This window comes from Tenrec ecaudatus, chromosome 3 (genome assembly GCF_050624435.1).
Source record: "Tenrec ecaudatus isolate mTenEca1 chromosome 3, mTenEca1.hap1, whole genome shotgun sequence".
In the NCBI taxonomy this organism is placed as follows: Eukaryota; Metazoa; Chordata; class Mammalia; order Afrosoricida; family Tenrecidae; genus Tenrec; species Tenrec ecaudatus.
Genome location: NC_134532.1, coordinates 82,195,441 through 82,220,755, shown reverse-complemented (window position 1 = coordinate 82,220,755; position 25,315 = coordinate 82,195,441). Strand labels below are relative to the sequence as shown.

General features: G+C 38.8%; 1 pseudogene; it reads left to right on the top strand.

The window, feature by feature from the left end:
• The first annotated feature begins 3,902 nt into the window (after positions 1-3,902).
• On the top strand, positions 3,903-24,923 carry LOC142442298 (etoposide-induced protein 2.4 homolog pseudogene; annotated as a pseudogene).
• Positions 24,924-25,315: the final 392 nt, after the last annotated feature.

Sequence of the window (25,315 nt, the reverse complement as noted above, 5' to 3'; positions counted from 1 at the left end):
TAGAAATAGTTCCACATTAGACACTTGTGGTACAAGTCAAGGAGAAAAATGTCACAATACAAAGAAGCATATCAATCTTTCAAAAATTATGAAGATAAGTAGGTAATTAATATGAGATAGCAGAGTAATAATACAAACCAAAGCTGACTCTTAGGGATCCCCCCAACCCTCACCCCGGTGATTTTCTGAGACAACAACTCTTTATAGAAGTAGCAAGCCCAGTCTTTCTTCTTTTGAAATAGAAACAAAACATGACAATATTTTTTGAGTAGGGTCATATTTTCTTTATATAACAGATACAATTTTGTGTCCATGTACGAGTATATATATACTCGTAAAAAAACCCAACAGCAACAGAAAAAAAGCTATGCTGGGTGAGGTTTTGTAGAGAGGTTTTGTATTTTTCATGGTAGACAAGCAACTAGAAACTCACATTGAGTTAGTGTACACAGTGGCAGCCTCTGGGAAGGTTCTCTGGTCATAATGAGTGTTTTTTGAACATGTATTTTGCTCAAACTTCATTTTTGTGATGGCAAATTTAAGAGAATAGCTTGTAACTGTAGATTTCTTTCTCTTGCTCAGGAAAAATGCCACAGAAACTCTTGTGATGTTGAGCACAGTACCTAAAAGGTAACACAATGGTAAAAACTCAAGTGTATGAATAGTTTTCTCATTGTAAAAAAGGTGAAATGTTGATCGATGATAAACCTTGTTCTAGATGTCTGCCAACTTTCCAAATGGATTAAACTATCAACAAAATCCATGGCCTTATACTCAAAGACTGACAATGGACCATTGAAAAGATGGGGAAGTTATCTGGACCAGCCTGGAGCTCGGTTCATTGAACTTTAATGTAGATTTGGGAAATAGAAGGACTGCTGTGAAATTCATGCCTTGGGTTCTGACTAATGAGAAAAAAAAAAGAGTATTGAGTTGAAGCATGCCATGTTTTGAAATAACAGGTGGGAATTGACCCAGACTTTTCCCCAAGGTCATTACTGGTGATGAGACATTGTGTTAGTTTTAAACCCCCAAAGCAAACATCAATCAAGCCAATGGCACACTCTGGCACATAAAAACTTGTCAAGTGAAATCAAAGATCAAGATGATGCTCTTTTTTTTCCCTTTTTATGTGAAGGGGATAATGCATTTGGTCATATTGTTAATCAAGGTTCCTTTTAGAGATCTGAAAAGATTGAGTAATGGTATGTAACTAAAAGGCCCGAGTTGTGTCAGACGGGGGACTGGTTTTGCAACACCATAACAGTGAACCTGCTCATGCTGCCAGCTCATTGTACCACTTTTGGAATTAAAAACAACATGCCTCTCTTGCCCCATGCACCTTACTCACCTGACCTCGCTCCTTATGACTTCCTTTTGTTTCTGAGAATGAAGAAGGGCATACAACTACAGCAATTTGATGAGATAGAAGAGGTGAAGAAAAGAGAGGTACTGTCACCCATCCAAACATGAGTTTAAAAAAATGTTTCTAAGAACGGAATCACAGATTTGACAGAGGTATAAAGTGCCATGGAGAGTACTTTGAAGATGATAAGGCTGTTCTGTAAGAAAAATTTAATGACTTCAGGGAAGATGGCAATGGAGTAACACATACCAGAGGGACTCCACAGAATTCAGCCCAGGAGAGTTGCTTAGAGGGAAATTCAACGCTGCTGGAATGCAGGAGGAGCATCATAAAGATACGTAGGCACAGACCCACGGGGTTTTGAGGGGCTAGAGGCTTTTGGCTTACCTCAGTGGAGGCCAGCTGGGACTTGACCTTGGCCACACCACTGTCTCTGCCAAAGCCAGGACTGTTTGGAGTCCATAGGGGGCTTGGTACCAACACAGCTGCAGTTTGCCCTCACCGGCCTCAGGGCAGGGACAGGACCCTTGCAGCTCCATAGGCAGGGATCAGGGTTCAGCTACATTGTTGTTTTTATTTCCATCTCTGCTCTCTCCCATACCCCACCCCTGCTACCCCCTAGTACTGCGCAGGGGCTTTTTCTCAGCACAGCCACAACCTGCCAACACCGCCTTGAGGTGGGGACTAAACCCTTGCAGCTCCATGGGCAGGGATCAGGTTCAGCTAAATTGTTACTTTTGTTTCCATCTCTCCTTTCTATCCTCCCCATAGTCTTGGAGGCTACACATAGGACTGTTTCACAGTTCAGCCATGGCTTGCTGCCACCACCACAAGGCAGAGACTAAACCCTTGCAGCTCCACGGGTGGGGATCAGTACTCAGCTACATTGTGGCTTTTGTTTGCCACTCTTTTCTATAAACTTGCAGTTTAAGATGTCTTACTTTTTAATTTTTTCTCCTCTTTATCTCTTTACAGTTATCTCACACTCCACTGCTGACCTGCAGACCCCTTAGCCTAGGGTATTTATGCCTCCACCACACCAAGGTAAGTGAGCTGCACCTTGTGTAGCTACCTTGTGTAGCTGCACCTTGTGTAGCCCTGTTTTCCCTCCAGGAGATACTCTACCAAATTTCTAAGTGGGGGAATTCCAGTCTGTGTACCTGGGGGCATAAGGCAGCTTAGCCAAAACTCTTTTCCAAGCTGTTGCAGGACCTCTGCCCAACCTAACCAATACCAAAGCAGCAAACCCACCAGCCTTCTGGGGTACTCCCCTGAGAGAGAAGCCATGGGAGGATAAAGTGGTACATTAATTTCATAGTGAAATTAGCTCTAGGCAGTTCGAAGAAGCATTCCTACAAATCTCCAAGAGAGAGCCAGTGTTCTTTGACTCCCTGGAAAATGGCGCCTGGCTCCTTTAAAACAACGCAACTCAAAAAGCCAGCAGCCCCAAAGACCTCAACGAAAAGAAAAAAAGGAGAAAAAAAGGCAATGGCAGATATCCCAAACATAACAGCATGCATAGAAGAAGCAGATATTGAACTGCCACACAAAGAAATTCGCAGAAAACTGCTTGGAGTCAAACAGGATATGAAGGAAACATGACAGAAAAAGGATGAAATGACAGAGAAGATAAAGGCCATACACCAAAGGGAAATACAGGAGCTTAGGGAGGAGATAACAAAAACCAGTAGCAGAAACACAGACCTCAAGTATCGACTGGCGGAAGCAGAGAACCTCATGAGTGACTTGGAGGACAGCCAAGCAGACTTTAACATACACGAACAAAAATCTAATAAGATCATCAGAGAAGCTGAAGACAACCTATGTTTCATGTTATGAAGCAGAACAACATTAGAATTATTGGCTTACCAGAGGAAGACACAACAAAGAAGTCATCTGCAACAATATTGAGAGAATTCTTGGAGAAAAACTTCCCCAGCTTAATGAATAAAAACCAGGCAACCATTCAGGAGGTTGAAAGAACACCAGCTAGACTGAACTCCAAGAAGAAGTCACCAAGGCACATAATAGTTAAACTACCAACTTTGAGGAAAAGGAGAAAATCATGAGGGCAACTGGGGAAAAACAAGCAATCACATATAAAGATTCCCAAATAAGAATATGCTCAGACCTATCAGCAGAAACTATGAAGAAGAGAGAGTGGAGTAACATATTCCAAAAATTGAAGGAAAACCACGCAAACCCAAGAATACTCTACCCAGCTAAATTATCAATCAAGACAGATCGAGAAGTAAGAGTCCTCCCAGACAAGAAAAACCTCAAAGAATATGTTAGAAGAAACCCAGCTTTACAAAAGATCCTTGCCGATCCAGTATGAGCAGAAGAACAACACTCACCAAGCATAAATAAGAGATCACCACATAGAACAACGTCACCCAGAGGGCAACAAAGAGAAAACAGACCCCAAGTTAGCATTGGCTTAGGATGGAAAGATCTCAAGAATGATAAACACACACATGCACAACAGGCTAATGAGAAAGGAAAGTAGGAAAACACCCAACACAAAAGGTATAAGATGGCATCACAGAGCCCGCAGATGAAGATAGTAACCCTGAATATCAATGATCTGAAATCAGGTAATTAAAAGACTTAAACTAGTAGACTGGCTTAGAAACAAAACCCATCAATCTGCTGCCCATAGGAGACACATCTCAATGGTACAGACAAAATAGACTGAGAATCAAAGACTAGAGAAAGGCATAGCAAGCAAACAACAATTCAAAAAAAGCAGTTTTTGCAAACCTAATGTCGGATAAAATTGACCTCAAAGAGCAAACCCTAAAAAGAGATAAGGGGGGACAGTATAAAGTGCTCAAGGGAACGGTATACAAAGAACCACTAAGTATTTTAAACATATATTTTCCAAATGAGAGATCTGCTGAATATGTCAACAAAACACTCCAAAAGATTAAAAAAGAAATTAAAGACTCTACAATTATAGTGGGTGACTTCAGCACACCACTCTCTGAGAAAGATAGATCACAGGGAAAGAAGTTCAACAAGGAGGCTAGAGAGCTAAACACCACAATTAGACAATATGACCTGATGGATATTTACAGAGCTTTTCATCCAAATACAATTAATTCGAATTCTTCTCAAGCTCACATGGCACCTATTTGAAGATGGACTACATGCTGGGGCATAAGGTGAATCTACATAAATGTAAGCACACTGATATCATACAGCCCTCTCTCTCTGACCACTGCACCATAAGGCTGGAATTCAACAAAAGGAAGACAAAGAAAACAAGGGAAAACAATTGGAGGATGGATAACTCTCTACGGCAAAAGGCGTGCATACAGGCACAGATCAGAGATAAAATTAGGAAATTTCTAGAAACCAACAAGAATGAGCACATGACATATCAAAACTTATGGGTCACAGCAAAGGCAGTTATCAGAGGAAGTTTGATAGCAATGCAGGCACCCCTGAGAAAGGAAGAGAGACTCATGATTGATATACTGGCAAAAATTTCAACAACTAGAGCAGTCAGCAGGACAATCCTACTAATAGCAAAAAAAGAAATTATAAAAATCAGGACTGAGATTTAGGAGAGGGAAAATAAGAAAACTATGGGGGAAAATAATGCGGCTAACAGTTGGTTCTTTGAAAGGATAAACAGAATCGACAGACCTCTGGAAAACCTAACCAAAGAAAAGAGGGAAAATATTCAATAGCAAGAATAAGGGATGAAAAGGGGACATTACAACAGATCCTAATGAAATCAAAAGGATAATTCCACAGTACTATGAAGGATTGTACCCTAATGAGTTCAACGATTTGTAAGACATGGACAAATTCTTGGAAAAACAATCCCTCCCTAGACTATCCTCGAGGGACATCAAGAATCTCAACAGACTCATAACATAGAAGAAATATACAAGGTTATCAAGCGATTACCAACAACAAAAAATCCCCTGGACCAGATGGCTTCATTGGAGAATTCTACAAAGCATTTAAGAAAGAACTAACACCAACCCTACACAAACTCTTCCAGAACGTAGAAAAAGATGGTAAACTCCCGAACACCTTTTATGAAGCTAGTATAACTCTGCTACCAAAACGGGGGAAGGATCCCATAAGAATGAAGACTTATAGACCAATATCCCTAATGAACTTCGATGCATAAATCCTTTACAGAATACAAGAGAATATTAAACAAACAATTCGCCATGACAGAGTGGGATTCATACCAGGGATGCAGGGATGGTTCAGCATATGAAAGACCATTAGTATTATTCATCACATTGACATGAAAAACTATAAGAACCACATGATAATATCCATAGATGCAAAAAAAGCTTTTGACAACATCCAAAAATTCCCAATTAACACACTTGAAAAGATAGGAATGTAAGGAAAATTCCTCAAAACAATACATGCTATATATGAAAAAACAAACAGGCAACGTGGTAGTCAAGAGAGAAAAGACTAACACAATCTCACTGAAAAAAGAGGACCAGACAAGGATGCCCCTTGTTCCCATCCTTATATAATATTGTGCTGGAGGTTTTAGCTAACAGCATAAGGCAAAGAAGAGACATCAAAAGTATTCATCTGGAGAAGGAAGAGGTGAAACTATCGTTATTGGCAGATGATATGATTTTATATATGGACAATCCCAAATGTTCCAGAAGGGGTGTACTGGAAGCAATAGAGGAGTTTGGCAGAGTGGCAGGATACAAGATTAACAAACAGAAGTCTGTCAAATTTTTATATACATCACATAAGACCACAGAAGAAGAGATCCAAAAGGTGGTACCCTTCACAATAGCCAAACACAAATTGAAATATCTAGGGATATGCCTGACTAACAGAACAAAAGATTGATACAGGGAAAACTACAGAACACTATTACAAGAAACCAAGAGCTACCTCTATAAATGGAAGAATACCCCATGCTCGTGGATTGGAAGACACAATATAGTCAAGATGTCAGTTCTGCCAAAGGAACTATATAAGTTTAATGTAATCCCTATACAATTACCCTCTTCTTTCTTCAAAGAAATGGAAAAATTATTATCAACTTCATACGGAGAGGGAAGAAGCCAGGAATTAGCAGAAAACTCAAGAAGAAGGACACAGTGGGAGGGCTTGCTTTACCTGACTTTAGCAAATACTATACAGCTACAGTTGTCAAAGCCGCATGGTATTGATACAATGACAGCTACTCAGGTCAATGGAAAACAAGTGAAAACCCAGAAAGAAAATCACCAGCGTACAGACAACTGATATTTGGTAAGGCCCCAAAAAATATCAAATGGGAAGCAGATGCCCTCTTTAACAAGTGGTGCTGGAAAAAAATGGCTATTTACCTGAAGAAAAATGAAGCAAGACCTTTATCTCACTCCATGCATAAGATTAAACTCAAGGTGGATCAGAGGCCTTGAAGTTAAACCCCAAAATATTAGGGCCATCAATGAGGGAATTGGGACTAACTTGATAACTTTGGCACAGGGAATTCATAGGCTATCAGAAATAGGGAAGGACACAAACACAGAGGAGTCACAAGTTGACAAGTGGGATATACTGAAGATAAAACACCTGTGTATATCGCAAGAATTCACAGAGAGTAATGAGATTCCACAGACTTGGAAAACATCTTTAGCAATGACAAGTCAGACAAAGGCCTTATTACTAAAATCCACAATACTCTGATAACTTCCAAAAAGAAAAATACTATTTGCCCACTTAAGGGTGGGAAAAGGACCTGAACAGAAGTTTAACAGGGGCAGATATCTGAATGGCCAACAAACATATGAGAAAATGTTCCCAATCTTTAGCCATAAGTGAAATGCAAATTAAAACAACAATGAGGTATCACCTAACACCCTCAAAGGTAGCCCAATTAAAAAAAATGCATAAAGCAACAATTGCTGTAGATGCTGTGGGAAGTCAGGAACTCTCATCCATTGCTGGTGGACTTGTAAGTGTGTACGGCCACTATGGAAATCAATTTGGCGATTTCTAAAACAGGTGGAAATCGAGTTACCATACAACCCAGACCCCCCCCCCCACACCGAGGAATACGCCCAGAAGAGACAAGAAACTAACCAAGGCCAGATATCTTTGCTCCTATGTTCATTGTGGCACAGTTCACAATTGCAAGGAGTTGGAAGCAACCCAAATTCCTACCAGCTGATGATTGGATTAAAAAACTGTGGTACATACATACAATGGAGTATACGCATGGCTAAAAAGCTGTGATAAATGTATGAAGCACATCGCTGCATGGGAAGAACTGGAGGAAATCATGTTAAGCAAAGTAAGTCAGGCACAAAATGACAAGTACAACATGAGTCAGCTGAGGTAAGCTTATAAAAAAATTCAAAAGGGGCATAGGGTAAAGATACTATATACATACATTCCTGGGGTGAGGACCAGGTAATATGGCAGGGATGAGAACAAATACAGGGATACACCTGGTAGACAATTAAATAGGAATTGGGAAAAGGAAAAAAAATGTAAATGTGTAGCTGGGGTACAGGGCACTAACCCAACCAAGGGGAGGGTATTGTCTACATCGCCACAGGGAAAGAGGGATCAGAGTTCACCCCAGTGCTCCAAAATGTGAATGCAACATGCTAGCAACCAGTGGCGAGGTCTTGGGGACTGGCCCCAATCCCAAATACTAAGAGGACACCTGTCTCTCCCCCCACTGAAGAAATTTATTTCAAAAGAAGGCATTGAGTCTGCACCTCTGGGAGAGTGACATATCTGATCAGAGCACACGGGAGCGGATGAAGGGGGAGGAGGACAGAGTGAGCCCATCCTGGCCCACTAGGCCTTGAGGACATTGATCCAAATTAGAGCACCCATTCCACACATAGGACCACATGGCCAGCCCTTCTATGAGACATGGCGCCCCTCACTGACCCATAGGCCTACAGCGTACAACACTGGAGAAACAGTGTGGGAATTGCACCCTATCAGATCCCGCCACACTGAGGCAAAACACTAAGGGGGTGCAACAGAACAGCAAGGGAATGGAGCACCGATTTCCCCAGGGAATCCTGAAGGTGGTTTCGGGGGCCTAGCCCTGTTGACCCAACACTCCTGAAGGCCAACATTTATCCTTGAACTATCTAATAGCTTTTCTTTCTTGTTGTGTTGTGTTTTGTTTTTGTAATTTGTTTGTTGTTGCTGTAGTTTTGTTGTATATTGTTGCTTGGTTTTGCTCTATCTTGGTTTTTTTTGCATGTTTTTAACTCCGCAGGTCTGTCTAAATAAGATGGGCTGGATGAACAATCTGGAGGAGAAATTAATGGATCTGACAGTTCCGGGGGGACATGGGAGGAGGGGAAGTGGGGAGAAAGGAAGTGGTGTTAACAAACCCAGGGACAAGGGAACAACAAGTGATCCAAATTGGTGGTGGGGTGGGTATGGGAGGCCTGGTAGGGCATGCTCAATGGTAATGTAACAAAGAGGAATAGCTAAAACCCTGGTGGGGACTGAACATGATAGTGGGATAGGAGGAAAGTCAAGGGAAATAGAGGAAAAAGCTGGGAGGCAAGGGGCATTTATAGAGGTCTGCATAAAGACATGTACATAAGCAAATATATTTATATATGAGGATGGGGAAATAGATCTATGTTCATATATTTATATGTTTAGTATTAAGGTAGCAGGTAGACATTGGGCCTCAACTCAAGTACTTCCTTAATGCAACAATATTTTCTTTTATTAAATTGTCATTCTATGCTGATCACCTTCCTGATACAACTGCTGTAGACAAAGTGGGTGAACAAGCAAATGTGGTGAAGAAAGCTGATAGTGCCTGGCTATCAAAAGGTATAGCATCTGGGGTCTTAAAAGTTGAAGGTAAACAAGCGGCCATCTAGGTGCTGAAGCGATCAGTTATCAGGCATCAAAGAACAAAAAAATCATATCCTTGTGTGCTCACCTCCATGACATGATCACTGAAGACAAATGGGTGTATAAGCAAATGTGGTGAAGGAAGCTGATGGTGCCCGGCTATCAAAAGATATAGTGTCTGGGGTTTGAAAGACTTGACAGCAAATAAGTGACCATTTATCTCAGAAGCAACAAAGCCCACAAGGAAGAAGCCCACCAGCCTGTGTGATCATGAGGTGTCAAAGGAATCAGGTATTAGTCATCATCAGAACAAAAAATCTTACCATAGTAAATGAGGGGGGGAATGTGAAGAGAAGATCCAAAGCCTATTTTTAGGCAACTGAATATCCCCTTGCAGAGGGGTCTCGGGGAGGAGACGAGCCAATGTGGGTGTGATATAGCAACGATAAAAACTGCAATTTTCCTCTAGTTCCTAAATGCTTCCTTCCCCACTCTTATGATCCCAATTCTACCTTGCAAGTGTGACTAGACCAGAGGATCTACACTGGTACAGATAGGAATTGGAAACACAGGAAATCCAGGATGGATGATCCCTTCAGGACCAGTAGTGTGGGTGGTAATACAGGGAGAGCAGAGCGAGAGTTGGTTGGAAAGGGGGAACCGATTACAAGAATCTACATGGGACCTCCTCCCTGGAGGATGCACAACAGAAAAGTGGGTGAAGGAGGATGTCAGCCAGGCAAGATATGACAAAATAATAATTTATAAATTATCAAGGGTTCATGAGGGAGTGGGGAGCAGTGAGGGAGGGTAAAAATGAGGAGCTGATGCCAGGGGCTTAAGTGGAGAGCAAACGTTTTGAGAATGTTGAGGCAATGAATTTCCAAATGTGCTTTACACAATTAATGTATGTATGGATTGTTGTGATAAGAGTTGCATGAGCCCCTAATAAAATGATAAAAAAGAGAAAAATTTAAATACACAGCTGTGGGGAAAAAAGTCTGTTATTTTGGTGGTACCTCCTCCATTGTGTGTGTGTGTGTGTGTTTATATATGAATTTATATGAGTGCTTAAATATAGGTGTCTGTGGTTCTATCTAAATCTATATTGTCCAGGATAAACTGTAGAGCGATATCATTTAAAGCATTCAAAGAGTGAATGCATAGTCAAATTTAATAAAAGATAAGAGAAATATGGTTGCATATATGTATATTCAATTTCTGTCATACAAATTTCTTTGTTCTCACTCCTCCTCTGATTTGATCATTTCATAAATTGGTTACATTTTATGTATTCATATTATTAAAATTGTATTTTCAAGTTCATATCCTTTAAAAGAATGGCATAATATATTCTCCTTTTGTTGTTATTTGTTTGATTTTGCAGTAGTTCCTGAGCTTTCTCTGACAAATGGAATATGGAAGAAAGTGATGGGTAGGGAATTCTTTTATTCTCTCACTAACGTTCTCCTTCAATCAAACAAAATTTTATTTTACATATTATACATAATAATGTTCTGTAAGTTTTCTTTTAATTTTTGTAACTTAAACAAGAAAAATAAGTGAAATAGTTAATGTTTATTGTGCCAACCTAGCACAAACATGTGGGGTTAACTGAAGGGTGGAGAGATAAATGCCTGTCAGCATCGCCTTATGCGTTTTCGGGTCTCTTGCTCTCTGATGCTTGGACCAGGGTGCAGATGCCTTAGTCAGAACTCTGTTTCAGCTTGCAAGGATCACTTCTTGTGAGATACCCCTGAGGAGAAGTCACATGGACATACCCTGGTGTAGCACTAGGTGCTGGAGCAGTCTTGTGGAGACCCCTGCCTGTGCTGAGATGCTTACACACTCACTGATTCGGCTTTTCTCCTGCAGTCAGCATCGCTGCATATTTTTTTGTGAGACTGGGGAGGACTTTGTAGATTGGTGTCAGACATATGGGCTAATGTTGGACTTATGGGCTTGGACAGCACTGGGTTGGGATGCTTTCTTAATGTACACTTACCCTTTATATAAAACTATCTCTTATACATGAGTTTCTGTAGATTTGTTTCCCTAATTTACCCAGACTAACAGAATAAGTAAGCAGTCAGAAATCTTGAGAACTAACTGAAAATTGCCTTTTACACTAGAATATCAAGTGCCTAAAATTAAGAGGCAATAATTTCCTAACAATAAGAGGTGTGTAATTATATACAGTATTCTACATAACAATGTTCAGTAAAAGTCATCCATATGAAAGAGAGATGGTCAGAAAAAATACAATACATTGGATCAAAACACCACCTGAATAATTGAAAATTACTGTTATGATAAGAAATGTTTGCAGAGTTAAGCCAGAGTTGGCTTTCATCGTGTGCAAAAGTACTCATGTGACCTTCTTAAAAGGGTTATTGTAAGGCTGAGGTCTGTTATGAACCTCCTTGCATGTCAATTTATTATATAAAGATCAGCAAGGGTGACCATCTTTGTGTGTTTCAAGCTGGCCTTCCCCCAAAGATGTTATTATATTTCCCAAACATCAGATCATACGACCCACCTGCTTTGTGTGCACATCACTGCAAATGGCCCACTTGCTCTTACTTACTGCAGGGCACATGGGTGTACATGACAGGGCAGAATCGAATTCAGGCATTTTTAAAAAATGACTAAACTTATCCTACTGGGGCCTAATTAAACACTATTGACTATAAAAGGCTATGCCACACTAAGAAATGAAGTTAACTAGTGCTGTGCACTGAAATGGTAAACAAACTAAGCTGGGAATATTTGTAAACAGCAAAGCCAAGAGACTCTTATTAAAAACTTATAAGGAACACTGCTTTTCAAAACTCCTAAGAAAATCTCTTTAATATTATGTCCTCATTCTAGCTTTTGTTTAGTGTTAAGTTCTTCCCAAACTCTGATCACGTTCTCTTTCTCTTTACAATCTATTCATACGATTTGTTTTTAATCTTTTATTTTAATCATGTTATTGGGGGCTTGTATAACTTCTTTCAAAATCTATACATATATACATTGTGTCAAACACTTTTGTACATTTGTTTCCCTTATCACTCTCAAAACATTTGCTTTCTACTTGAGCCCTTGGTATCAGCTCCTCATTTTTCCCTCTCCCACCCTGCTCCCTCCTCCCTCATGAACCCTTGATAATTTATAATGTATTATTATTTTGTCATATCTTACATGGTCTGATGTCTCCCTTCACCCACTTCCCTACTGTCTGTCCCCCAGGGTGGAGGTTATATGTGGATCCTTGTACTCTGTTCCCCCTTTCTCCCACACCTTCCCTCCACTCTCCCAGTATCACCACTCTCACCACTGGTCTTGAGGGGTTCATCTGTCCTGGATTCCCTGTGTTTCCATTTCCTATCTGTACTAGTGTACATCCTCCTGTCCAACCAGGTAGAATTGGGATCATGATAGTGGGGGGAGGAAGCATTCAAGAACTATATGAAAATTGTATGCTTCTTCATTGCTATACTGCACTGTGACTGGCTTATCTTCTCCCCATGGCCCTTTTGCAAGGGGATGTCCAATTTCCCACAGATGGGCCCTGGGTCCCCATTGTGCACCCCCCTCATTCGCAATGCTATGACATTTTATGTTGTTGATGTCCGATACCTGATCCCTATGATATCTTGTGATCTCACAAGCTGCTGTACTTCTTCCACGTGGGCTTTGTTGCTTCTCAGATAGATGTCCACCTGTTTATCTCCAAGCCATTAAGACCCTAGACTCTATATCTTTTCATAGCCAGGCACCATCAACTTTCTTCCCCACATTTGCTTATGTACCCACTTTGTCTTCAGCGATTTAGTCAGGACAGGCTGATGTGCTTCTTCCATGTGGGCTTTGTTGTCTCTCAGGTGGATGGCCACTTTTTTATCTTCAGGCCTTTAAGAGCTCAGATTCTATATCTTTTGATAGCCAGGCACCATCAGCTCTCTTCACATTTGCTTGTGCACCCATTGTCTTCAGTGATAGTGCCAGGAAAGTGAGCATCTCAGGCTGCCGAATTATTAGAAAAAAGTGTTCTTGTGTTGAGGGAGTACTTGAGTAGGGTCCTACTGTCCATCTGTTTCCTTAAACCTAAACCTATAAATATATGTACACAGATCTATTTCACCCTAATCATATATAAATACATTTACATCTGTGTATGACTGTATTTAAATCTCTATAACTACCCCTAGCCTCGAAGTTCTTTCCTATATTTCTTCATACTCTCCTTTTGTCCAACTATCATGTTCAGTCTTCATTTGGGTTTCAGGAATTCCTCTCAGTTACATTGTCCTTGATCCAGCCCTGCCAGACCTCCTACACCCTCCTTGCCACTCATTTTAGATCACTTGTTGTTCCCTTGTCCTGGGGTTTGTTAACACCCACTTCCTTTCCCTTGACACTCCCTCTTCCATGTCCCCAGGAATTGTCATCCCATTGTTCTCTCTTCTGGCTTGTTTATCCTGCCTATCCCTTCCAGGTAGACATACCGTGACAACAATATGCACCATCCCAAGATCGAGTACAACGAAGCAATAGAAAATAAAACAATTGCCACAATAACACCAATAACAACAAAACCCCCTATAATATTTCAGGGTCTATTTGTAGTCCTTTACCAGTGCTTACCAGTTGAGTCTGATGGGGTGCCATGCCCTGGCTCCACATCTATCCCTGGGGACTTCATTGCTCTGCTTCCCCCGCTGCTCTTCTGCATGGCCCTGGTGGCTGGCTTCGGCATTGTGAGCTCAGAGTAGGCACAATTTCCGCTGTGTGTCTCTAGTGTTGTCTCTCAGGTTGCTATGGGTCAGCGAGGAATGCTGTGTCCCGGTGGTGGGGCCGGGATTTTTAATATTTCCTTTGATGTAATATTGACTTGCAGCATGGACTGATATTAAGATTTGTTAAAAATCAGGGAAAACTACAGACACAAGCAAAATTAAAGAGAAAGTATTTGCATTGAATTATCTAGAGAATAAGAAACTATCATATACATTTTAACAATGACAACAAGACATACAGTTGGCATATGTTTTTAGTTTGCATTGACTACAAGTATAACATTGAAAGGATATTTAGATCATATAAGTGCTTGGATCAACAGTGATAAATACATGCATATATTAAAAATCAGTGCCAAGCAGGTTGATATATGATTTTACATATTTCTTGGTTTATTTCAATGAAAACCAATTTATACTCACACATGCACACACACAGCCACAAACACACTCAACCTCATTTATTAAACTTTGAATTTTAAATTGCACATCCAATATTTTTAAATTTTCCCATTTCTCTTAATTCATTTAATACTTAAAATTAAGAGTTTTTAATATATATATATATATAATTTTAACTATATTGTATATTTTAAAAGTATATATTTATTTTATATATATTATAAATATATACTTTTAAAATATACAATTTGACATTCTGAAAATACCTGTCTTTAAATGAAATGTATATTTTACTGAATGAATGTTCTCTTATGAACATCTGTACTACCATCTACTGGAAAGGTAAGTATATATCACCAATCATATTCTTATCAAATATTCAATACAATGTTTTAATATGTAAAATGTCTTTAGATTTAATAATTCAACGCTATGCATTTTTAAATGAAAACAATTTAAAATTTATTGCAAATGTAATAATAAAAAATCATAAAATCGCGTCTTATAAAATCACATTTTCACTAAGGATAAACATCCTAAATCAAAATGTAAAATTATTTAATAACACTAAAAGTTTCTGAAGCGCTATTTATCCCATGCTCTAATGATCAATTTTGAAGTACTTTCTGAATCTAGAGATCAAATAAGGTTAAGAATGTGTATTAATATTTCACCTACAAATGTCCTTACACTTTGTTTCCTTAATCATAGGTTCTTAAAAATACAACATACACACCAAAACAAACAAAAAACAAGCAAATTGTCAGGGAGTGCAGATTCTAAGATGCAAATAGATCACTGTATTTATACATCAGAATAGGCAGATAACACAACAGGCTGATTTTTAGGAGAGGCGGAACTAGATGCGTTTATATACTACAATCTAATGTACACGTGCTGTGTGGTAGGAAATCTGGGCACCATATCAGTAGGGGAAACATGATTTATTTAACAGTCAGACTCTCAGAGTCATAGAATTTTTAAGAATACAATATAATTAGCAACATTCTAGAGAGCAGGTAACAAAATATTCGTAAGTATCTAAATAGATTTTGCATTGCATATATCATGCCTTGACAGTTGTGATGGCTAATAATTGTGATTGAAGTCAATACGAATTTTATTTGGCAATAAATTAATCCATTGAAAAACCCAATAAAATAAAAGTTGAATTAATTATTGTTTTTAATATATAGTTTTGGAAGGAAGATATATGTACTTTATTTATACCTCCTTTGGTTTAAAACACAATATACTTAAATAACACAATAAAAGAAAATGCAAAAAGTAACAAGATAAAGTTTATGAAATTACCAGACACGATGTCCCATAGAGCTATGGGGGACAGCATTGGAGGCAGAGTGTGAGAACTGTGCCTGGTCTGACACCCACCACTCCTTCCCCATCTCCCCTTCCCCCCATGGGAAACAGGAAGGGAGCACAACAGAACAGCAAAAGGAGAGAAGCAATAAAGTCCCCAGGGAATACCCAAAATAGACAAGGCATGGCACCTCATCAGACTCAAACCAAAAAACACTCATAAGGTTCAATAAACAGACCTGGATCTACCCTTTTAAAAATGTCTACTGTATATGATAGATAGGATAAATAACACTAAGGAGAAAACAACAGGACTGAAGGTTTGTGGGGGCAATGGGAGAGGGAAAGTTTGGGGAAAGGAAGTGGGGAACTAACGAACTCAGGGACAAGGAAACAAGTGATTTAAAATTGATGGCAAAGAGGGCAAAGAATGCCCGGTAGGAGTTGATAAGTGCAATGTAGCTGAGAGGAATTACTGGGAGACCAATGAAGGTCGAACATGATAATGGGACAGGAGGAAAATAAAAGAAATTTGAGGAAAGAAATAGGAGGCAAAAAGACATTTATAGAGGTATATATACAGACACATACATATATCAATATGTTTATATATAAAGATAGGGATATAGGTCTATGTACATATATTTAGATGTTAAGTATTAAGGTAACAGGTGGACATTGGGACTATATGCAAATACTCCTCCAATGCAAGAAGACTTTGGTTTAATGACCGGGCATTTCATGATGCTCAGCTTCCTGACACAATGACAAGAATCCTGAAGACAATATGGGTGCATAAGTGAATGTGGTGAAGAAAGCTGATGGTGTCCAGCTATTAAAAGATATAGTGTGTGGCTTCTTAAAGGCTTGGAAGATAAACAAGCAGCCATCTGGCAACAAACCCCACATGGAAGAAGCCACTAGCCTGCATGATCACGAGGCATTGACAGGATCAGGTATTGGGCATCAGAAGACCCAAAACAAACAATCATATTGATGTGAATGAGGGTGCCTGGAATGGAGACCCAAAGTCCATCTGTAGACAACTGGACATCCCCTCACAGAATGGTCACAAGGAAGGGTTGAGCCAGCCAGGGTGCAGTATAGCACCATTGAAATATACAACATTCATCTAGTTTTTTTAATACTTCCTCCCTCCACTATTATGACCCCATTTCTACCTTACAAATCTGGCTAGCCCAGAGCATGAACACTAGTACAGATAAGATGTCTTAATACATGGAACCCAGGACAGACAAACTCCCCAGGAACAGTAATAGGAATACTGATAACTGTGAGTGTAGGGGGGATGTGGGGGGACAAAGGGGGAGAAGAGGGAACTTATTACAATGATCGACACATTCCCCCACCCACAGGGTGACGAACACCAGTAACATGGGGGGAAGGGAGACAGAGGATGGGGTACGATATGAAAATAATAATAATTTATAATGTATCAAGGGTTCATGAGGGTGGGTGGTGGGGTGGGGGAGAAAAAAGAGGAGCTGATACAAGGGCTCAAGTAGAAAGAAAATGTATTAAAAAGGATGATGGCAACATATGTACAAGTGTGCTTGATACAATGCATGTATGGATTGTTATAAGAGGTGTAAGAGGCCCCAATAAAATTATTTATTAACAATATATAATTGGGTACTGCTATAATAGTTAAAATATATTCAAATACATATTATGGAGTAATTATATTCATTTCATTTATGATAGCATTGATTCTTATTCTTATGCAGGATTTAAAATAATGTCACCATACATTTAAATTTATGTTTAGTGTGCAAACTAAACTCATTTAGCTGTAAACACACATTGTTTCTACTTAGTAAGTAGAAATGGTATTTATTGGTGGAACTGTAGAATTAGTGAAAAGTAAAAGTAGCTATTTAAAGTAAGACATTTTAAGGAGATCATTATTTCGCTACAAGTACCCACTAAGGATAGGTTGAAATCAACATGTAATGATTTTGATTAAACATCAGAGTGAAAAGGTAGACTCTCAAAATTTACAATCTACTTTTGGGTTTATTATCAGTTAAAATTAGGGTAATAGAAAAGAAAGTTGCTTTACTCTATAGTGTAGCAATGGAGATTAGCAAGTAGAAAAATAAATGTTGATTTAGAATTATTTACTAGAACAATGCTTTCCATATGTCTCCAGTTACTATGATTTTATGAGCTTTTCTGACTGATATTGAGTACTTTTAAATGTGTTTCAATAAACCATCACTTTTATATGTTATTCACAAAGTTCTTTTATTCCATTTGGTGATAAATAAATCTTGAGAATACTAATTTTAAAATCAATTTACAGGAGATTCCAAGAATCAATGAAGTGTTTAATTCTTGTATGAAATTAAAGTAATATGAAATACATAACAAAAGATCACATACGGCAAAAATTATAACATCATTATCTCAATAAAAATGTTATTATAGACAAATTAAAGTACTCATAAATAATTCTAAAGCTTATCTCTCAAGCAATCATTATTCAAATAAACGAAAGTAAGGATTTGTGTCTCCAAGCAAAAATTCACCTTCCATCTTGGTGTCTATGTGCTCACAATCAGCTATTAAAAGTGATCAATACGGTTTTGTGAGCTTTGCTCTGTCCAATTTGATATGACAACTAATTTAAATGCTATTTTATGGACCCATATGCTTTATAAAGATTTTTTTTCCTTTTAAGGAAGGACCTCAATGAGATATATTGACATAGTTTCCACAACAATGGTTGGGGAGCAGACAGGATTTGTCTGTAGTATATATGGTTGCTATGAGCCAAAGCCAACGCAAAAGTGCTTAACAACAAAGTGCTCTATACATCCTTTTATCAAATCCTCATAAAGTACATGCATCTTGTAGATCATACATATATGCTCAAGGGTTTTTTTTCATAATAATCTATCTTCACCATCATAATTTTTCCTGATCATCAGGAGAGTATACCTAAAGAAAAATAAAGAAAAGAAATAATCGAGTGTGGAGGTTTAACCTACTTCTAAACATCTTTGATAGTTAAATATGAAGTTATACTTGAATAAGATAGAGCATATTTCATAGTAGTTATTTTATGTATGCTAATTTTGTCCATTCATTTTGAGCAGAAAGGACCTGGAAACATTATTAAAAGCTACAAGAAGCTATTCCATTCTGCTTTATTTGCCCCTCAAAGAAAAAGACATATAGTCTCAGTACTTAAAGATTTTCTGCCTCATAAAATTAGGAACACAATATTACATGAATAAATAGGTTGTGATTAGACAGAAAATGTTAACATGCCAAGTGTTAAAATTATTCTATCAATTACAATGTTTCTTCACTTGAAATGGCAAAATAACACTAAGGTTAAAGCTAGTAGATCTTTGGATTTATTTATGCATCCACATTGTCAACCCAAAATTTCAGATGATCGCCAATTTTGTTCATAAATCTTATGTTGTTTTTTACATCCCCAAAGCAATACTCTACACAAACAATTTAATATTGCCTGATGAACTCTTCTAATAATAAGTACAGATAAAAATAAAATAAATGAATCAGAAAAATATAAACTAAAATTTTAACCACATCTATTTCATATATTATGTGTAGGGTTTCTATTTATATTTCAGCGTTTGCTTTGTTTTCATAAGCACATAAGTAGTAATTTTGATCAAACATCCTTAAATAAAAAGAAATCAAGACAAAAGTGTCACAATGATCATCTAGTCCCACTGTGAGCAAATTAGTTTCTGGGACTTACCCAGGAGAGTAAAACTATTCCAGAGCAATGAAGCTCTATTTGCGTTCTCATTTTGGTACACTGAATGACAGCTGAGCACCCTGATAGAATCCATTTACCTCTTAGGAATGCCATACTTATGGAAGCATTACATAATAATAATTTGAATTGTGCATTCAATGATCCAAGACACACCATCCTGTCTCTAGGGTATGCTGTAGAGCACTATTTTCAGTATGAATATTGTCCAAAGACCAACATGAAGGTATATATTGAAATACGTTTTCGTAATCAATTGTATATATAGGATTCATAATTCTCTCACTTTTGTAGAACTATAATTAGAAACCAGTAGATTATCTTTGTTTACTTTCTTTTCTCTTTGTTCAATTTTTGTAGGGTCTAAAAATATTTTTTAGTGCTATTCTCATAATCTCATCACTTTTCCTCCCAAACAAACTTCACTTTTCTTCTTAATCACAAGATATGAGTGTCCTAAAAGCTGAACAAGCAGCTATCTAGCAGGAGAGCAACAATGTCCACAAAGAAGAAGCACACCAGCTTTTTGATCATAAAGTGTCGACAGCAACAGGCGTTCAAAGTTCAAAAACAAGTAATCAAATTAACATGGAGTAGAGTAGACAAGGTGATGACCCCTGAACCACCTGCAAGATAATTGGACAGTCCCTCACAGAAAGGACAAACATAAGGGATCTTTGTACATCCAGATGTAGTATATTATTGATGTAACATGTAACTATCCTCTAGTTCTTTAATATTTCTTCCCATCACTATTATGGCTTTAGTTTTACCTGACTAATCTTGTTAGACTTGTGTATATTCATTTGTATAATTAAGATCGCTTGATGCACAGAACCCAAGATAATTAAACCTCTCAGAAATGGTAACAGGGGACCCTGAGAGTACAGGAAGAGGGGGAGGAGAGGAGAAACTGATAACAGTGATGACCATATAACCCCACTGGAGGGAAATGAATAACAGAATTGTAGGGGAATGGAGACATTGAAAGGTGTAAGACAAAGCAAAAATAATATCAGTATATAAAATATTAAGGGTTCATGGGGCTGGTAGGGTAGGGAGGGGATAAAGGGAGCTGATACCAAAGAGTTTGAGTAGAGAGAAAATATTTGAAAAATGATGATGGCAGCAATTTTACAACTATTCTTGATCTAATTGAATTATGGATTGTTATAATATATGTAAAATCACCTAATAAAATGATAATAAATAAATCAATAAATTAAAGATAGGAAATCTGATTTGAAACATTTGATCCTAAACATTTGCTATTTAAAAAAATAAAGAGGACAGTACTGAAGCTACAGCTCAGGGAGAGGGACATGTATAATCAGAGCACATAGGAGCAAAGGAAGAGGGAAGGAGTGAGTGGAATACAGTCTGGTCAACCAAGCCCCAGAGATGATATTCCACATCACAGCACCAGTGCACAGAGAGGTCCAGAGGTCTAGCCCCACCATGAGATATGACGTCCCTCACTGACCCATAGTGGTATGGGGGACAGCATTGGAGACACAATGTAGGGATTGTGTCTGACCCTACCACACCGGGGTGAAACTGTAAGAGAGTTCAACAGAGCACCAAAGGGGGCAAAGCAATAAAGTCCCTGGGTAATACCAAAAATAGGACTTGCACCCCATAAAACTCAATGGGAAAGCATTCATTAAGTTCAAACAAACAGACCTGAAACTATTTATAGGTTTTTCTTTTTTTGTCTTTGGTTTTATTTTATTGTTGTTATTGCTGTTTGTTTTGTTTTGTTGCTTTGTTTGTCTCTGTATTATTTTTGTGTTTATTATTGTCTCTCCATGTCCATGTAGAAAGATAGGTGGGATAAACAATTCAGAGGACAAAACATTGGAAATGAAGGTTCCAAGGGGACATGGGAGAGGAGAAGGAAGAGAAAAGGAAGGGGGGTGGTGTCAACCAACCCAGAGACAAGGGAATAACGAGTGATCTAAAATCAATGGTGAGGAGGGTATGGATGCCTGGTGGGGCTTGATCAAGGGTTAGGTAACTGAGAGGAATTAATGAAATGCTAATGTAGACTGAACATGATAGTAGGACAAGAGGAAAGTAAAAGGAAATGGAGGAAAGAACTAGGAGACAAAGAACATTTATAGAGGTCTAAATGCAGGCATGTACATATGTAAATATATTTATATATAACAATAGGGAAATAGATCTATGTACATATATTTATATGTTAAGTATTAAGGTAGCAAATGGACATTGCACCTCTACTCAAATACTTCCTCAATGAAATAACACTTTATTCTAATAACCTGGCATTCCGTGATGCTCACTTTACCAATATGATCGCTGAAGACAAAATGGGTTCATAAGAAAATGTGGTGAAGAAAGCTGATGATTTCCAGCTATCAAAAGATATAGCATCTGGGGTCTTAAAGGATTGAAGATAAGCAAGCAGCCATCTATCTGAGAAGCAGCAAAGTCAACATGGAAGAAGTACACCAGCCTGTTTGCTCATAAGATGCCGAAGGGATCAGGTATCAGGCATCAAAGACCCAGAACAAAAAATCATATTAGTGTGAATGAGGGGTAGTGCAGAGTGGAGACCCAAAGCCCATCTGTAGACACTTGGACAACCCCTTACAGAAGGGTCACAAAGAAGAGGAGAGCAAGCCAGAGTGCAGTATAGGACCAAGGAAACATACAACTTTCCCTTTGCTCTTCAATGCTTCATCCTCCCACCTGCCCCCCACTATAATGACCCCAATTCTACCTTACAAATCCTGCTGGACCAGAGCAGTACACTGGTACAGATAAGAGCTGGAAACACAGGGAATGCAGGACAGCCAAACTGCTCAGACACTGCAATGGTATTAGCAATACCAGGAGGGAAAGGGGAAGGTGAGAGGAGAAAGGGAAAACCGAGCACAATGATCTACATATAACCCGCTCCCAGGGGATGGACAGAGAAAAGTAGGTGAAAGGATACATCAGTCAATGTAAGATATGAAAACTAAAAATAAATGATAAATTATCAAGGGTTCATGAGGGAGGAAAGGGAGGGGAGGGAGACAAAAAATGAGAAGCTGATACCAAGGATTCAGTAGAAAGAAAATGTTTTGAATATAATGATGGCAGCATATGTACAAATGTGCTCGTCACAGTGGATGTATGTATGGATTGTGATAAGAGATGTAGGAGCCCCCAATATAATAATAATAAAAAACTGAAAAGAGAGAACTGGAGAGAAGATCAATACTAAGTACAAACTATGTTAACTTGTCAAAAGCTGATCACTATGTCTGTGATGATTAAGCAAAATAAACGTGATTCTCTTAGTTCAAAAAAAAGTTGAAATAAAAAGTTGCCTTCTCTGGGAAAAGAAAATAGATTGTCATGCCACAGTCCTTCTTCAAATGTCTTTTTCTTGTTTTATTTAGCTAAACAAAACACAGAAAAATAGCTTAGTATGTTTTATTTATGCTTTCCAACAAAATGACCTATTATCAGATAGTGCAAGTCAAATTTTAACCGTGTACCTTTAGCTGCAGAAAGTATTTTAAGAAACAAAAGAGGAATAAAAATGCAATAATAAATAATATACATATTTAAGTATTATATCTCTTAGTTTGGGTCTTCTAGGAACATAAAACCAGTAAAACACACACCAACCCACACAATCACACAAAAGCAAGCATGTGTGTGGGTGTGTGCACAGAATGAAAATTGTATTTCAAGGAAATGATTCAAGTCATCATAGAGATTACTAAGTGTCAAGTCTATAAGTTGGTTGCCAGGCTGGATGCTTCCTTCTTCTGGCTCACAAACCTGCAGAGGCTGTGAAACCACGGTCAGCTAAATGAAGAGCAGGTTGTGGTCTCACAAATTTCAGGAGTTAAGGAATTCCAAGTTTGACAGGAATTATGTTACAGTGCAGGCTCCAATCTAAAGACTTAGGGATCAGGTGATGATGAGCCAGTGGCAAGATTCAGATCAAGCACAGAGAGAACACATTTTGCCTGAATATTCATATATGATAATAAAAAAGAATATATATTGCTACAAACCAAATAAACTCTCATTAATCAAAAACGTCAAGATGCCATGCTCAGTGTGGCCCCCGTGGTGAGTTCAGTGGTCAGCCTCTGAGGAACAGGTCCGTGGCAAAGGCCAGGCATAGGCAGGAGTCAGGACAGCTGTCAACAGAGCTGAGACATGATGAGAGATGTTGAGACGCTTCTCTCTGTGAGTTGAGAGTTTGTATGGGGAAGAGTTGGCCAGCAGTGTCAAAATCCTCCTTCAGGATCATACCAGGGGAAACAAGGGCTCCATCCTGGGTATCTGTACAATCTCAAAGCTGGATGCACAAATACAGACAGAAGGAGAGGAAATGCATTGAAGAACAAGGACTTGGTCCAGAAGAGAGGGCTCAGAGAACAGGGCAGAAGTCAGAGGGGGAGCCATCTATTGTTAATAGAATTTTCTCCTGCTGCACTTGACATGGTTGCATATTCTGGCTTAGTCTCTTCTTATCTTACCAGGGATTTATGCCTGCACTTCAGTAGGTATATATAAATTATTAGTGATTTACCACTACATGGAGATGTTTGGTCATGGCTGGAATTTTTCCTCATATCATTTCTCAGTATTCTCTGTGCACTCCCCCTGTTTGTTCTTAGCCCAGTTGTCACTGCCATTTAGTTTCAGGACAGAGCTGACATGGAATTTCAATTGTCAGGCAGGAACATGCAGCCATTCCCTAGTCCCAGCACCCTAATTGTTGATATGCTCATCACCAATTTGTTAAAGGCTCTTTTCCCTCTCCTGAGGCTCTTCTCCATCTACCGTGCTGGACAGCTGGTTAGTCTCCTTTATTTGTCCCTTCTGTAGTCACTATAACCAGAAGGTAAATTCACTGTCATCAGGTCAATGCCAGCTCACGGGAAGAGCTGCCCTGGTGAGTTTCTGGGATTGTAACTATTTATAATTCTCTTCCACAGAGCTGCTGGTGATTTTGAACTATTTAACTTTTGGATCACAGTCTAGCACATAACCACTATGCCACTAGGTTTGTTGAATTCGCTATACTGCTTTGAATATCACTGTTTGATTAAAGGAATTGAAATGCACCAGTGGTTGTCAAACACAGAGAAGAATTGGCCTTACTACATTCGTTTGAGGTTAGCCCTTCACTCTCTTCATAACAATGCTGTCCTCATACATGAGCAGTGACTGCGCTTCTCCATCCTCTTTCCTATATTTGCGACCAGCTTCAGTGAATCAAAGACCCCTAGCAAAGCATGCGTTTTTCAGTTGCACTTCCCTCTGGTGGTTTTTGAAAACAGCAAACTCTTCCAGAATAGTTTTCTTGCTGTCTTTTATGAGTAGCTTAGTCTCTGCAGAAAAGGTTTCTTCACCACATTTACTGAGCTTGCTGCAGGACTCAGATTTCACTTGGGTGTAGAGTGTAGGTAGGATTCTTAGGTGGATGTTGTATCTCTTTTCCCAGTTGCTTCCATTACCCAGAAAAGGCAGGAGGCACCCTGCCAATGGCACTTTGCGTATTCCCTTCTCTAAGGAATTGGGATTTTGGCACACTCACGAAGAATCTTCCTCATACCAGCATATGGATTTTCAAGACCTTGAGTCTGAAAATGTTGTTGTTAGGTGCCATCAAGTTGATTCCAACCCATAACGACCTTACGCACAACAGAAGGAAAGACTGTCCTCTGTTCTGCACCATCCTCGCAATGATGCCTATATCTGAGCCCATCATTGAAGCCATTGTGTCAACCTGTTCCCTTGAGGCCATTTCTACTTATTGCTGCCCCCAGACTTGACCAAAGATGTTCTACT